We start from the raw sequence: 12,727 nt of genomic DNA on the forward strand, positions 1-12,727 counted from the left end.
TCATCCTAAAGGAGATCAGTCCTGGATGTTTATTGGAAGGACTGATGTTGAAGCTGAAACTCCAATACTTTGGCCACCTGATGCAAAGAGCTGGCTTATTGGAAAAGACCCTGATGCTGGGAAAGATTGAGGGCAGGAGGAAAAGAGGATGACAGAGGGTGAGATAATTGGATGGCATCCCTGACTCAATGGGAGTGGACTTGGGTAGACTCTGGGAATTGGTGATGGACAGGGAGGCTTGGCGTGCTGCGGTTCATGGGGTCGCAAAGAGTTGGACATGACTGAGCAACTGAACTGAATAGCTCAGTTGGTAAAGAATCCACCTGCAATGCAGAAGACCTCAGTTCTATTCCTGGGTTGGGAAGATGCACTGGAGAAGGGATAGGCTACCCACTCCAGTATTCTTGGGCTTCCCTGGTGGCTCAGCTGGTAAAAAATCTGCCTGCAATGCTGGAGACTTGGGTTCAATCCCTGGGTTGGGAAGATCCCCTGGAGAAGGGAAAAGTTACCCACTCCAGTATTCTGGCCTGGAGAATTCCATGGTCTGTACAGTCCATGGGGTCCCAAAGAGCTGGACATGACTAAGCAACTTTCACTACTACTACTACTATAGCTATAGCCTTGGACTCAGTCATGTGACCTGCTTTAGCCAATAAAATATTTTTTAAAGTCTTGGAAAATGTGCTCATACATTTCCATTGCTCTCTTTTGTGTACCTACCATTGCCATGAGAATTTATCCCCATTGTCTGGCTGGTGAGTAAGAGACATATGGAACAGAGTCAGGGCTCCCAGCCAAAACCACCCGAGATCAGCTGACCCTAGACATGTGGGCAAGCCCAGCCAAGCTGAGCAGAGCTTTCCAACCAACCCCAAGCAGACACTAGACACATGAGCCAGAAACAAACAAAGCTGTATCCCTCTGAGGTTTCGAGGCTCTGTGTTATGCAATAGTTAACTAACAAACAATTTTATAATGCATTCAGTTCAGTAACCCTTTTATACTATCATTCCATTATTTTGGTTTTACATTTTTTGATCCCACAAATTATAAGCTGTTCTTTGTTTGTTTGTCCCTAATGTTTGTTTATATTTACCTATGTTTGCCATTTTATCTGCTCACTAATCCTTACTGTTCCTCAGTTTTTCCTCTTGGGATCATTTTATTTTCTTCCTGAAATAAGAGATTTCTTCTTAGAGATGCTTCTTCTTATTTCTTCTAAGAGATGCTTCAGTTAAGTTCTATTGGTAGTAACTCTTAGTTTTTGTTGATCTGAAGAGTATTATGTTTTCATTTTTTGAAAGATTATTTGCTAAGTATACAATTCTAGGTATAAGATTATTTTCTCTCATCTTGTTAAGGCTATTATTCCATTAATGATATTATTTCATGCTATTATTATTATCATTCCTCCCATTCTTGCTGTTGAGTAGCCAGGAGTTGGTATCACTATCATTCTATGGTAGATAATATGACTTTCTTTATCTGGTTTTAAAATCATCTCATGCTTTGGTGTTCTGCAGTTTAACCAGATCTAGGTTTTCTTTTCCTCAATCCTAGTTGGGATTCCTTGTGTTTCCTGAGGCTGCTTCTCTTTCATCAATTCTGGAAAATTCTCAGCCATCAATATTTGACAACTACTTTGTTCATATTCACTTTATTATCTTCTAACATAAAAGAGAATCAGACACAACTGATGCGACTTAGCAGCACCAGCAGACCTCACTCTTTTTCATTTCCTTATCTCTCTGGGATGGCTTTTGGATTATTTTCTTCAAATCTATTTTTTAGCGCATGAATTTCTCTCCAGCTGTACCTCATTAGTAATTTAACCCTTCCAATGAGCTAGACACTTAAAATGTATCTGACGCTGCTGATTGTCTTCTCTGCCCATGGGTTTTGTTTTTTTGATTGTGAATTCATATTTTTGATATTTCTCCTAGCAATTTAATCTGTTTTGTTGCTGTTATACTTGGAGATATGTAGTCTATTAACAGAGTTCCCAGGTGGCACAGTGGTAAAGAATCTGCCTGCCAATGCAGGAGACGCAAGAGACTTGGGTTTGATCCCTTGGTCAGGAAGATCACCTGGAGTAGGAAATAGCAACCCACTCCAGTATTCTTGCCTGGAAAATTCCATGGGCCCAGGAGCCTGGCAGGCTACAGTCCATGGGGTTGCAGAGTTGGACACGCCTGAGCAACTGAGCAGTCTATAATATCGCCAGAAATAAAGCCCAAGACAAAGCAGTCCTGCAGAGCTGAGAGCTTGGGTCTGGAGCCAGACTGCAGGGCTTAACTGAAGTTGTGCCACTTACTAGTCGTAAAGCTCATACAACAAACAATCAAGGATACACAGTCCAAACCTGAGACTTAGCTTAACCTCATCTGAGAACTAGGCTCTCTCAATCTTTCTGCTCCGTTAGCATTTGTCATATCACAGGCACATGCCAGTAACTGAATTTTCAAACTTAGAGACAGGAAGAAAATAAAACCTGCAAAACACTTGAGCATATTCAAATAGATGTCTTGGTGGACTTTGAAAACAAGGACAGAATAAACAAAAACTTTTTCAGAAGCCCCAATTGATGGCTTCTATAAGTATTATGGGCCAGAAATTGGTCACATGCCTATGCCTAGTCCAACTACTGGCTAATAAGAATGAGTTTATCACAAATAGTCTGGACCAGTTATGAGTCATTCAATTGGGTTGAGGCTTTTCTAGGGGAACCCAGCACAATGCTTGAGAGGGCATTGGCCCCTTCACTGAACTCTTACTGAGCATCCACTACAAGCTAAAGGCCCTGTGTAGCCAGTAAAGGATTTGACATAATCTCTATTAGACAAGCTGAGATAGGTCAAAGTGTTTATTTAGCACTCAGTTCAGTTCAGTTCCCTGGTGGCTTAGACGGTAAAGCATCTGTCTACAATGCGGGAGACCTGGGTTTGATCCCTGGGTCGGGAAGATCCCCTGGAGAAGGAAATGGCAATCCACTCCAGTACTATTGCTTGGAAAATCCCATGGACAGAGGAGTCTGGTAGGCTACAGTCCATGGGGTCGCAGAGAGTCGGACACGACTGAGCGACTTCACTTTCATTTCAGTTCAGTCCCTCAGTCGTGTCTGACTCTTTGCGACCCCATGAATCGCAGCATGCCAGGCCTCCCTGTCCATCACCAACTCCCGGAGTTCACTCAGACTCACATCCATTGAGTCAGTGATGCCATCCAGCCATCTCATCCTCCGTCCTCCCCTTCTCCTCCTGCCCCCAATCCCTCCCAGCATCAGAGTCTTTTCCAATGAGTCAACTCTTCGCATCAGGTGGCCACAGTACTGCAGTTTCAGCTTCAGCATCATTCCCTCCAAAGAAATCCCAGGGCTGATCTTCAGAATGGACTGGTTGGATCTCCTTGCAGTCCAAGGGACTCTCAAGAGTCTTCTCCAACACCACAGTTCAAAAGCATCAATTCTTCGACACTCAGCTTTCTTCACAGTCTAACTCTCACATCCATACATGACAACTGGAAAAACCATAGCCTTGACTAGACCGACCTTTGTTGGCAAACTAATGTCTCTGCTTTTGAATATGCTATCTAGGTTGGTCATAACTTTTCTTCCAAGGAGTAAGCATCTTTTAATTTCATGGCTGCAGTCACCATCTGCAGTGATTTTGGAGACCAAAAAAATAAAGTCTGACACTGTTTCCACTGTTTCCCCATCTATTTCCCATGAAGTGATGGGACCAGATGCCATGATCTTCATTTTCTGAATGTTGAGCTTTAAGCCAGCTTTTTCACTCTCCTCTTTCACTTTCATCAAGAGGCTTTTTAGCTCCTCTTCACTTTCTGCCATAAGGGTGGTGTCATCTGCATATCTGAGGTTATTGATATTTCTCCCGGCAAGCTTAATTCCAGCTTGTGCTTCTTCCAGCCCAGTGTTTCTCATGATGTACTCTGCATAGAAGTTAAATAAGCAGGGTGACAATATACAGCCTTGACGTACTCCTTTTCCTATTTGGAACCAGTGTGTTGTTCCATCTCCAGTTCTAACTGTTGCTTCCTGACCTGTATATAGTTTCTCAAGAGGCAGGTCAGGTGGTCTGGTATTCCCATCTCTTTCAGAATTTTCCACAGTTTATTGTGATCCACACAGTCAAAGGCTTTGGCATAGTCAATAAAGCAGAAATAGATGTTTTTCTGGAACTCGCTTGCTTTCTCCATGATCCAGAGGATGTTGGCAATTTGACCTCTGGTTCCTCTGCCTTTTCTAAAACCAGCTTGAACATCAGGGAGTTCACGGTTCACGTATTGCTGAAGCCTGGCTTGGAGAATTTTGAGCATTACTTTACTAGCATGTGAGATGAGTGCAATTGTGCGGTAGTTTGAGCAGTCTTTGGCATTGCCTTTCTTTGGGATTGGAATGAAAACTGACCTTTTCCAGTCCTGTGGCCACTGCTGAGTTTTCCAAATTTGCTGGCATATTGAGTGCAGCACTTTCACAGCATCATCTTTCAGGATTTGAAACAGCTCAACTGGAATTCCATCACCTCCACTAGCTTTGTTTGTAGCGATGCTTTCTAAGGCCACTTGACTTCACATTCCAGGATGTCTGGCTCTAGGTGAGTGATCACACCATCGTGATTATCTGGGTCTTGAAGATCTTTTTTGTATAGTTCTTCTGTGTACTCTTGCCACCTCTTCTTAATATCTTCTGCTTCTGTTACGTCCATACTATTTTTGCCCTTTATCAAGCCCATCTTTGCGTGAAATGTTCCCTTGGTGTCTCTAATTTTCTTGAAGAGATCTCTAGTCTTTTCCATTCTGTTGTTTTCCTCTATTTCTTTGCATTGATCGCTGAGGAAGGCTTTCCTATCTCTTCTTAATATTCTTTGGAACTCTGCATTCAGATGCTTGTATCTTTCCTTTTCTCCTTTGCTTTTCGCCTCTCTTCTTTTCACAGCTATTTGTAAGGCCTCCCCAGACAACCAATTTGCCTTTTTTGCATTTCTTTTCCATGGGGATGGTCTTGATCCCTGTCTCCTGTACAATGTCACAAACCTCATTCCATAGTTCATCAGGAACTCTGTCTATCAGATCTAGGCCCTTAAATCTATTTCTCACTTCCACTGTATAATCATAAGGGATTTGATTTAGGTCATACCTGAATGGTCTAGCAGTTTTCCCTACTTCCTTCAATTTAAGTCTGAATTTGGCAATAAGGAGTTCATGATCTGAGCCACAGTCAGCTCCTGGTCTTGTTTTTGTTGACTGTATACAGCTTCTCCATCTTTGGCTGCAAAGAATATAATCAATCTGATTTCGGTGTTGACCACCTGGTGATGTCCATGTGTAGAGTCTTGTCTTGTGTTGTTGGAAAACGATGTTTGCTATGGCCAGTGCATTTTCTTGGCAAAACTCTTATTAGTCTTTGCCCTGCTTCATTCCGCATTCCAAGGCCAAATTTGCCTGTTACTCCAGGTGTTTCTTGACTTTCTACTTTTGCATTACAGTCCCTATAATGAAAAGGACATCTTTTTTGGCTGTTAGTTCTAAAAGGTCCTGTAGGTCTTCATAAAACCGTTCAACTTCAGCTTCTTCAGCGTTACTGGTTGGGGCATAGCCTTGGATTATTTAGCACTCCTCTCCGCAAATATCAGCGTCGGCCCTAGAGTACCTACAGGAGACTGACCTTCTCCGGGTTATACTGCGCAGCCGCGGGTTCTCTCGGAGCACGCTCCTGATGCCCCGCCCCGAATGCGAGTCCCGCATGCGCACATCGCTTTATCTCAGACGCACCCCCGGAAGCACTGGCAGTTTTAGGAGGGGGGACCGGTGAGCGTTTCCGGAGGCGGGAGGCGCAGGCTGAGGCGGTCGCGGCAGCTACTGCTTGAGCGGGCCCGGCGCCGGAGGCGGCGGAAAGTATCCCACCGGCGGGCTATGTGAGCGCCGAGCCCTTGGCAGGTATGGCAGAGTCAGGACAACGCGTAGTAAGGGGGCAGGAATGGAAACCGGAGAGGTTTGAGGGGTTCTCTGCAGGTTCCGGCGCGCTCACCGCTGACACCGCCAGGCCCATTACGCCGACCGGGATGCCGAAGCCGCACGCGGGACCGTTGGAGTCCCGGCGCTCCGGGTCCGACTTCTGCGGTCTCTGGCCAGCCCGGAGCTCGTGCAGCGACACCGAGGCCCCGAGACAGAGTCTCGTCCAAGGTCACCCTCCGGTGACGGACCTCGGCGGGCCAGAGCGCTTAGAGATCCCGCCACCCCCTCTTCCCCCGTCAGACCGCCCCTCCGGCCTTTCGGGGGCGCGGAGTGGGCGCGGCTTGGCGACCTCTTGGTTGAGTCAAAGCCAGGAGAAAGACTGCGCTTGGGACTTAGCTGATCCTGGTCTCTTTACCTCTGCGTTTCACCTCTCTTGCTGTCTTGTCACCTGTCGTCGCCTGCCCTTTATGCCTATTAACTCGGCCTCTGTCAGCTTTGTGTTCCTCTCGAACCCGTCTCCGAGTATCTGGGTCCTGTCTTCATTTCTGTTTCCACCTGTGTCCCTTTGACCCTGTGTTTCCCTCTTAGTCTTTACTCTGATTCACAGCCTGCCTGTCGGTCCAGCTCTTTACTCATTCTGTGTTTCTCTGCCAGTCGTGTGTCTTTCTCTCTTGTTTCTGCTTCTCCTCAGAGGTTTCTCTGGGCGGGGCGGCCTGCCCGGACCTCTCAGCCATGGCAGGTGACTCATGACCCTGTGAAGCTTCCTACACTGGTGACATGATCAGCGACTAGACTGCAGTCTGACCTCAGCTCTGACAGGTGTCGCCCAAACGGTCAGGGTGTAGGAGCTTCTGGAAGACAGAGAGGCGGCCATCTGCAGGCCAAAGTAGCTTGATGAATCCTTGCTTTTTCTTACCCATGGTTGTTCAGAACTGCCGACTCTACTTCCCTTTGCTCCATTCACGTGCCTTCCAGGGTTCTAAGGAGCCTGCTCTCTTGATTTACCACTGCTTAACCAAGCCTGTGTACAGGCTGAAAAAGGGTCTGTCAGAGATCCTCTGCCCGTTGGGGCTCGTGGGGCAGTAGCAGGATTTCTGGGACAGCTGTGTGCTTAGTTTGAAGATCGTGTCACTGTATACAGTTAAATTGTGAGAAACCTAGTCGCTTGGGGTTCATTCTTTGCTCTACAAAAGTATTCAGTGGAGAAGTAAGCTGGACCCAAAAGAACAAATATTGAATGAGTCCACTTATATGAGGTATCTAGAATAGGCAAAATCATTGAGACAGAAAGTGGGAGTATAGTTTTGCCAGGGGCTTGAGGGTGTTGGCAAAATCTTGGCTCTCTGTGCACCAGTGCCCAGCAGAAATACAGAGTCATGGAAGAGAAGGAAAGAGTGGCTTTACTGCTTTGCCAGGCAAAAGGGGAACAGAGTAGGCTAGCATCAAGAGCTGTGCCCCACTCCCAGGTGAATAGAGAGAGGTTATACAGTCAGACTGGGATGTGTGATTTTTCCAGTAGTCATGTATGGATGTGAGAGTTGGACTGTGAAGAAGGCTGAGCGCCGAAGAATTGATGCTTTTGAACTGTGGTGTTGGAGAAGACTCTTGAGAGTCCCTTGGACTGCAAGGAGATCCAACCAGTCCATTGTGAAGGAGATCAGCCCTGGGATTTCTTTGGAAGGAATGATGCTAAAGCTGAAACTCCAGTATTTTGGCCACCTTATGCGAAGAGTTGACTCATTGGAAAAGACTTTGATCCTGGGAGGGATTGGGGGCAGGAGGAGAGGGGGACGACCGAGGATGAGATGGCTGGATGGCATCACAGACTCGATGGACGTGAGTCTGAGTGAACTCCGGGAGTTGGTGATGGACAGGGAGGCCTGGCGTGCTGCGGTTCATGGGGTCGCAAAGAGTCTGAACTGAACTGGGATGTGTGATAGGATTAAGACAGTAACAGTCTTGCATTCTTATGCAAAGTTTCAAAAGGGTGGGGTTGCTGACAAGATTAGGGTGTGTGCAGGGTCTTAGGTGGGCTTCCCAGGTGGCACAGTGGTAAGAAATCCACCTGCCAATGCAGGAGACTCAAGAGACTTGGGTTCAGTCCCTGGGTTGGGAAGATTCCCCTGGGGTATAAATAGCAACCCTCTCCAGTATTCTTGCCTGGAAAATCCAATGGACAGAGGAGCCTAGTGGGATCTATTCTGCAGGGTCACTGAGCACGAACACACAAGCAGAGTCTTGGGTTCATTCTCCTAATCTTGATGAGCCTCTCTGGTCCCTTTAATCTTACCTCAGGTGATTTCTTGGCTGCTCCTCCCTTAATTAGCAACTGTTCTGCCCTTTGGAACTAAGAGAAGTTGTGGAGGCTGGAGTTTTGCCTATGAGAAATGGAGGACAAAAAGACCTCAGTGTCCTGGAGCCCCACAGGGCCCTGCTCAACATCGAGGGGGAGGAGAGGATGGAAAATTATTGTTTAATGGATACAGGGTTTTAGTTTGGGATGATGAAAAAAATCTGCAAACAGATAATGGTGAAGGTTGCACAACTGCATAAATGTACTTAATGCCACTACTTGTAAACTTTAAATGGTTACAGTGGTAAGTTTTATGTTAAGTATATTTTACCACAGTACCAAAAAAGTTGTTGAATGCAGATTCCTGAAACTAACAAGCTCTTTGAAAATGTGATTTTTAAAATTCCATTCTGTAGCTTTTAGAAACATTTAGTTGAACTGACGTTTCTTAATGCCTGCTCTCCGCAGCCAAGGTCCTTAGAAAAGGAGTTTGGTTAAAAGAATTTAGTTAAAAATTTCTACTTTTAGCACCCTGACTCTCCCTCTGGATTCATTGGACTCAGTGCAGGAATCTGCTGCATAAGCAGGAAACTAGAGGATGGTTTTACTTTTCACTTGAAGAAAAATAGTCCTTTTATTATGATAATGAGAAATTATGTGTTGTTATGTGTTTCCTGGTGGGAGAGGCCTTTGTTTTATGTTTTCTTATCTAAGTTGTCAGTTTCTAAGCTAGTTTATCAAGTTTTCTTATAAGATGTAGTCGCTGAATTACTGCCATATTGAATCCCTTGATATCATCGGTTATTTTATGTACCCCCAAAGGAAAAGAAAGCTCTGGCAATTAAGCTACTGCTGTGTGCATGCTAAGTCACTTCAGTAGTGTCTCACTGACTCCATGGACTGTAACCTGCCACGCTCCTCAGTCCTTGGGATTTCCCAGGCAAGAATACTGGAGTGGGTAGCCTTTTCCTCCTCCAGGGGATCTTCCTCACCCAGGGATCAAACCTCCGATTCCTGAGTCTCCTGCGTTGGCAGGCAGATTCTTTACCAACTACACCACCTGGGAAGCCCAATTGAGCTATTACATATGCTTTTTTACATGTTTAAACGTATTTAGATATTTTAAAGTTATATTCTAGTACATTTGTAAAAAGAAGAAAAGTGAAACAAACTGATTAAAATGTTCATTAACCTCCTTATATTCCTACTCTTCTGAATATTTTCAGTTCAGAGTTACACCTGTGCTTTTCCACAGTTTGTCCTGTGTGTCATCAGAAACATTGGTGAGGCTCTCAGGAAAGCTCTAGTACTGTTTAAGGCAGAGACAACTGTTAGAACTTCCACCTGGCCATCACATCTTGATTTCAGAAATTTGAAAATGTGCCTCTTATAATCAATTGACTGTAGCTCTATATTATTTTCAGGAACTTTTCCATTTGACCTTATTCATGTTTGCAATTAAAATACAAAGAGATTTTTGTCTCATTTGTAACATATTGAGGGGGAAAAAAAAACTTTTGTTGTGTATGTTGTAGAATATACAAAACAGCAAGTGCTATTTCTTCTGCTTTCTTGGTTCAGCTTCTTATCCTGAATTCTAGTGAATATGAGAGTGCAGTAAAAAACATTTCATTGGCTTTATTGTAATGTTAATGGCAGGGTGAGATGGTGGATGGCATCATCAACTCAATGGACATGAGTTTGAGCAAACTCCAGGAGATGGTGAAGGACCGGGAATCCTGGCGTGCTGCAGTCCAAGGGTTCAAAAAGAGACACAACTGAGCTGAACGACTGAACAACAACAACGATAGCAGGGTGACTGATAAGTGGAGACTTAGTGGTTAGAACAATAACTTCTCTTTTGAATGGCAAAGAATTTTCCACACTGGATCATTTGCTCTGGAGTTTTAAGTAAAACATTCAGCTGTGGCAGGAATCAAACTTCATAAAGCAGGTAGCTTGTTTTTTAAAAATCCTAGAATAGGTTTTACCAAGTGCTCTGGCTGAATGTGCTCAGTCGCTCAGTTGTGTCTGACTCTGTGACCCTTTGGACTGGAGCCTGCCAGGTTCCTCTGTCTGTGGGATTTTTCAGGCAAGAATACTGGAATGGGTTGCCATTTCCTTCTCCGGGGGATCTTCCTGACCAGAGGACTGAACCTGGGTCTCCTGCATTGCAGGCAGATTCTTTACCTACTGAGCCATCAGGTTGCAGAGGGGTGGGGATGGGGGACGGATGAGGAATGTGTTCCAGTTAGAAAATATAGGTACATTTGATTGATAATGGTCTAGAGGCCAAAAAATACTTTTGTACAGGGTAGTTTAATTCTGCAAAATTACATAGGTATTGACTAGTGAGAGTTCCAGAAAACATCTACTTCTGCTTTATTGACAATGCCAAATCCTTTGACTGTGTGGATCACAGCAAACTGGAAAATTCTTCAAGAGATGGGAATACCAAATCACCTGAGCTGCCTCCTGAGAAATCTGTATGCAGGTTAAGAAGCAACAGTTAGAACTGGACGTGGAATAATAGACTGGTTCCAAATTGGGAAAGGAGTATGTCAAGGCTGTATATTTTCACCCTGCTTATTTAACTTATACACAGAGTACATCATACGAAATGCTGGGCTGGAGGAAGCACGAGCTGGAATCAAGATTGCCGGGAGAAATATCAATAACCTCAGATGTATAGATGACACCACTCTTATGGCAGAAAATGAAGAAGAGCTAAAGAGCCTCTTGATGAAAGTAAAAGAGGAGAGTGAAAAAGTTGACTTCAAGCTCGACATTCAGAAAACGAAGATCATGGCATCTGGTCCCATTACTTCATGGGAAATAGATGGGGAAACAGTAGAAACAGTGACAGACTTTATTTTGGGGGGGCTCTAAAATCACTGCAGATGGTGACTGCAGCCATGAAATTAAAAGACACTTGCTCCTTGCTCCATGACCAACCTAGACAGCGTATTAAAAAGTAGAGATATTACTTTGCCAACAAAAGTCTGTCTAGTCAAAGCTGTGGTTTTTCCAGTAGTCATGTATGGATGTGAGATTTGGACTATAAAGCTGAGTGCTGAAAAATTGATGCTTTTGAACTGTGATATTGGAGAAGATTCTTGGGAGTCCATTGGACTGCAAGGAGATCAAACCAGTCTATCCTAAAGGAAATCAGTCCTGAATATTCATCAGATGCTGAAGCTGAAACTCCAGTACTTTGGCCACCTGATGTCCAAAGCTGACTCATTTGAAAAGACCCTGATGCTGGGAAAGGTTGAAGGCGGGAGGAAAAGGAGATGAAAGAGGGTGAGATGGTTGGATGTCATCACCGAGTCAATGGACGTGGGTTTGGATAGACTTCGGGAGTTGGTGATGGAGAGGGAAGCCTGGCGTGCTGCAGTCCATGGGGTTGCAAAGAGTCGGACACGACCGAGTAACTGAACTGAACCATGGTGATAGAAGATGTTAACGTTTAAAGAAAGCCTAGTGACAGTCATGCAGGAACTCAACACTTTTTGTAACTTTTCTATAAATCTAAACTTATTCCAAAATTAAAACTTTATTTAAAAAATACAAAGGTAGTAGCTCAGAAGGTAGAAAAGCTGATATAACAGAAAATATCAGTCATGATTACTTTTCTTTGCCACTCACCCACAGATACAATATTTATTAGCAAGACACTGGTACACAGTGAATGGCACCAGCATCTCTCACATTTTTAATGTGATTTTTCTTTTCAGAAAGCGCTGTGATTTTAGTTTGAAACAAAACTAAGAAATGGGTTCCTCTTTGTCATTTATTCATACTGTCTTTTGATGGTCATGGCATAAAGAACTTTATCCCAGGAATACAACTTTTCTTTAGGTAAGCTGTAAACTTGCTAAAAATACAGTTTTTTAAATTATTTACTAAAATGGTTTCTTTTTCAGTAATTTTTTACTAAAATAATAATGTAATTGTATTTACATTAGACCAGAAGGTTCTTTTACTTCTGAGGAGTAGATATTGCACATTTTAAGGCCAATCATTGTCATTCTTTGTATTGTTGGAGAATTTAACTTCCAAGAAACTTTTCTAAGTGACACTTTTTTTTCACTTAGAAAAATATTAGATTTGGAATTACATTTCTGTTTGAATCGTAACATAGCATTCTGAGATATGTGACCTTGGACAGATCTTTTAACCTTTCTGAGCTTCAGTTTAGCTCATGAGTGTGATGGTATAAAGGCTATTGCCAGACCTGAGTTTATATAGTCTGCTTAGTGAACTGTAAAGCATTTGGCTAAAGTATTTGAGTAGGCATGGAGTGTTGGTATTTTTGTACATTTGTGCCAGACTAGAGATTTACTAAAGTAACATTTACAGTGTCTAAATGTGCTCTCTACAGTAAGCATGCAAATTACCGTGCACTCTGATTAAGAAATCTCTGGAGGGCTTCAAGAAAAGTCCCTGGTGGGTCACCTT

General features: G+C 43.8%; 1 protein-coding gene across 1 annotated transcript in view; it reads left to right on the forward strand.

The window, feature by feature from the left end:
- The first annotated feature begins 5,821 nt into the window (after window positions 1-5,821).
- Window positions 5,822-12,727, forward strand: part of ZBTB43 (zinc finger and BTB domain containing 43) — a 30,708-nt gene continuing 23,802 nt past the window's right edge. The window contains exon 1 of the mRNA XM_040225149.1: window positions 5,822-5,955. The gene's annotated coding sequence lies outside the window, so the exon portion shown is untranslated. The remainder of the gene's footprint in view (window positions 5,956-12,727) is intronic.

The sequence above is a fragment of the Oryx dammah genome, unplaced genomic scaffold, assembly GCF_014754425.2.
Source record: "Oryx dammah isolate SB20612 unplaced genomic scaffold, SCBI_Odam_1.1 HiC_scaffold_25, whole genome shotgun sequence".
Taxonomy (NCBI): Eukaryota; Metazoa; Chordata; class Mammalia; order Artiodactyla; family Bovidae; genus Oryx; species Oryx dammah.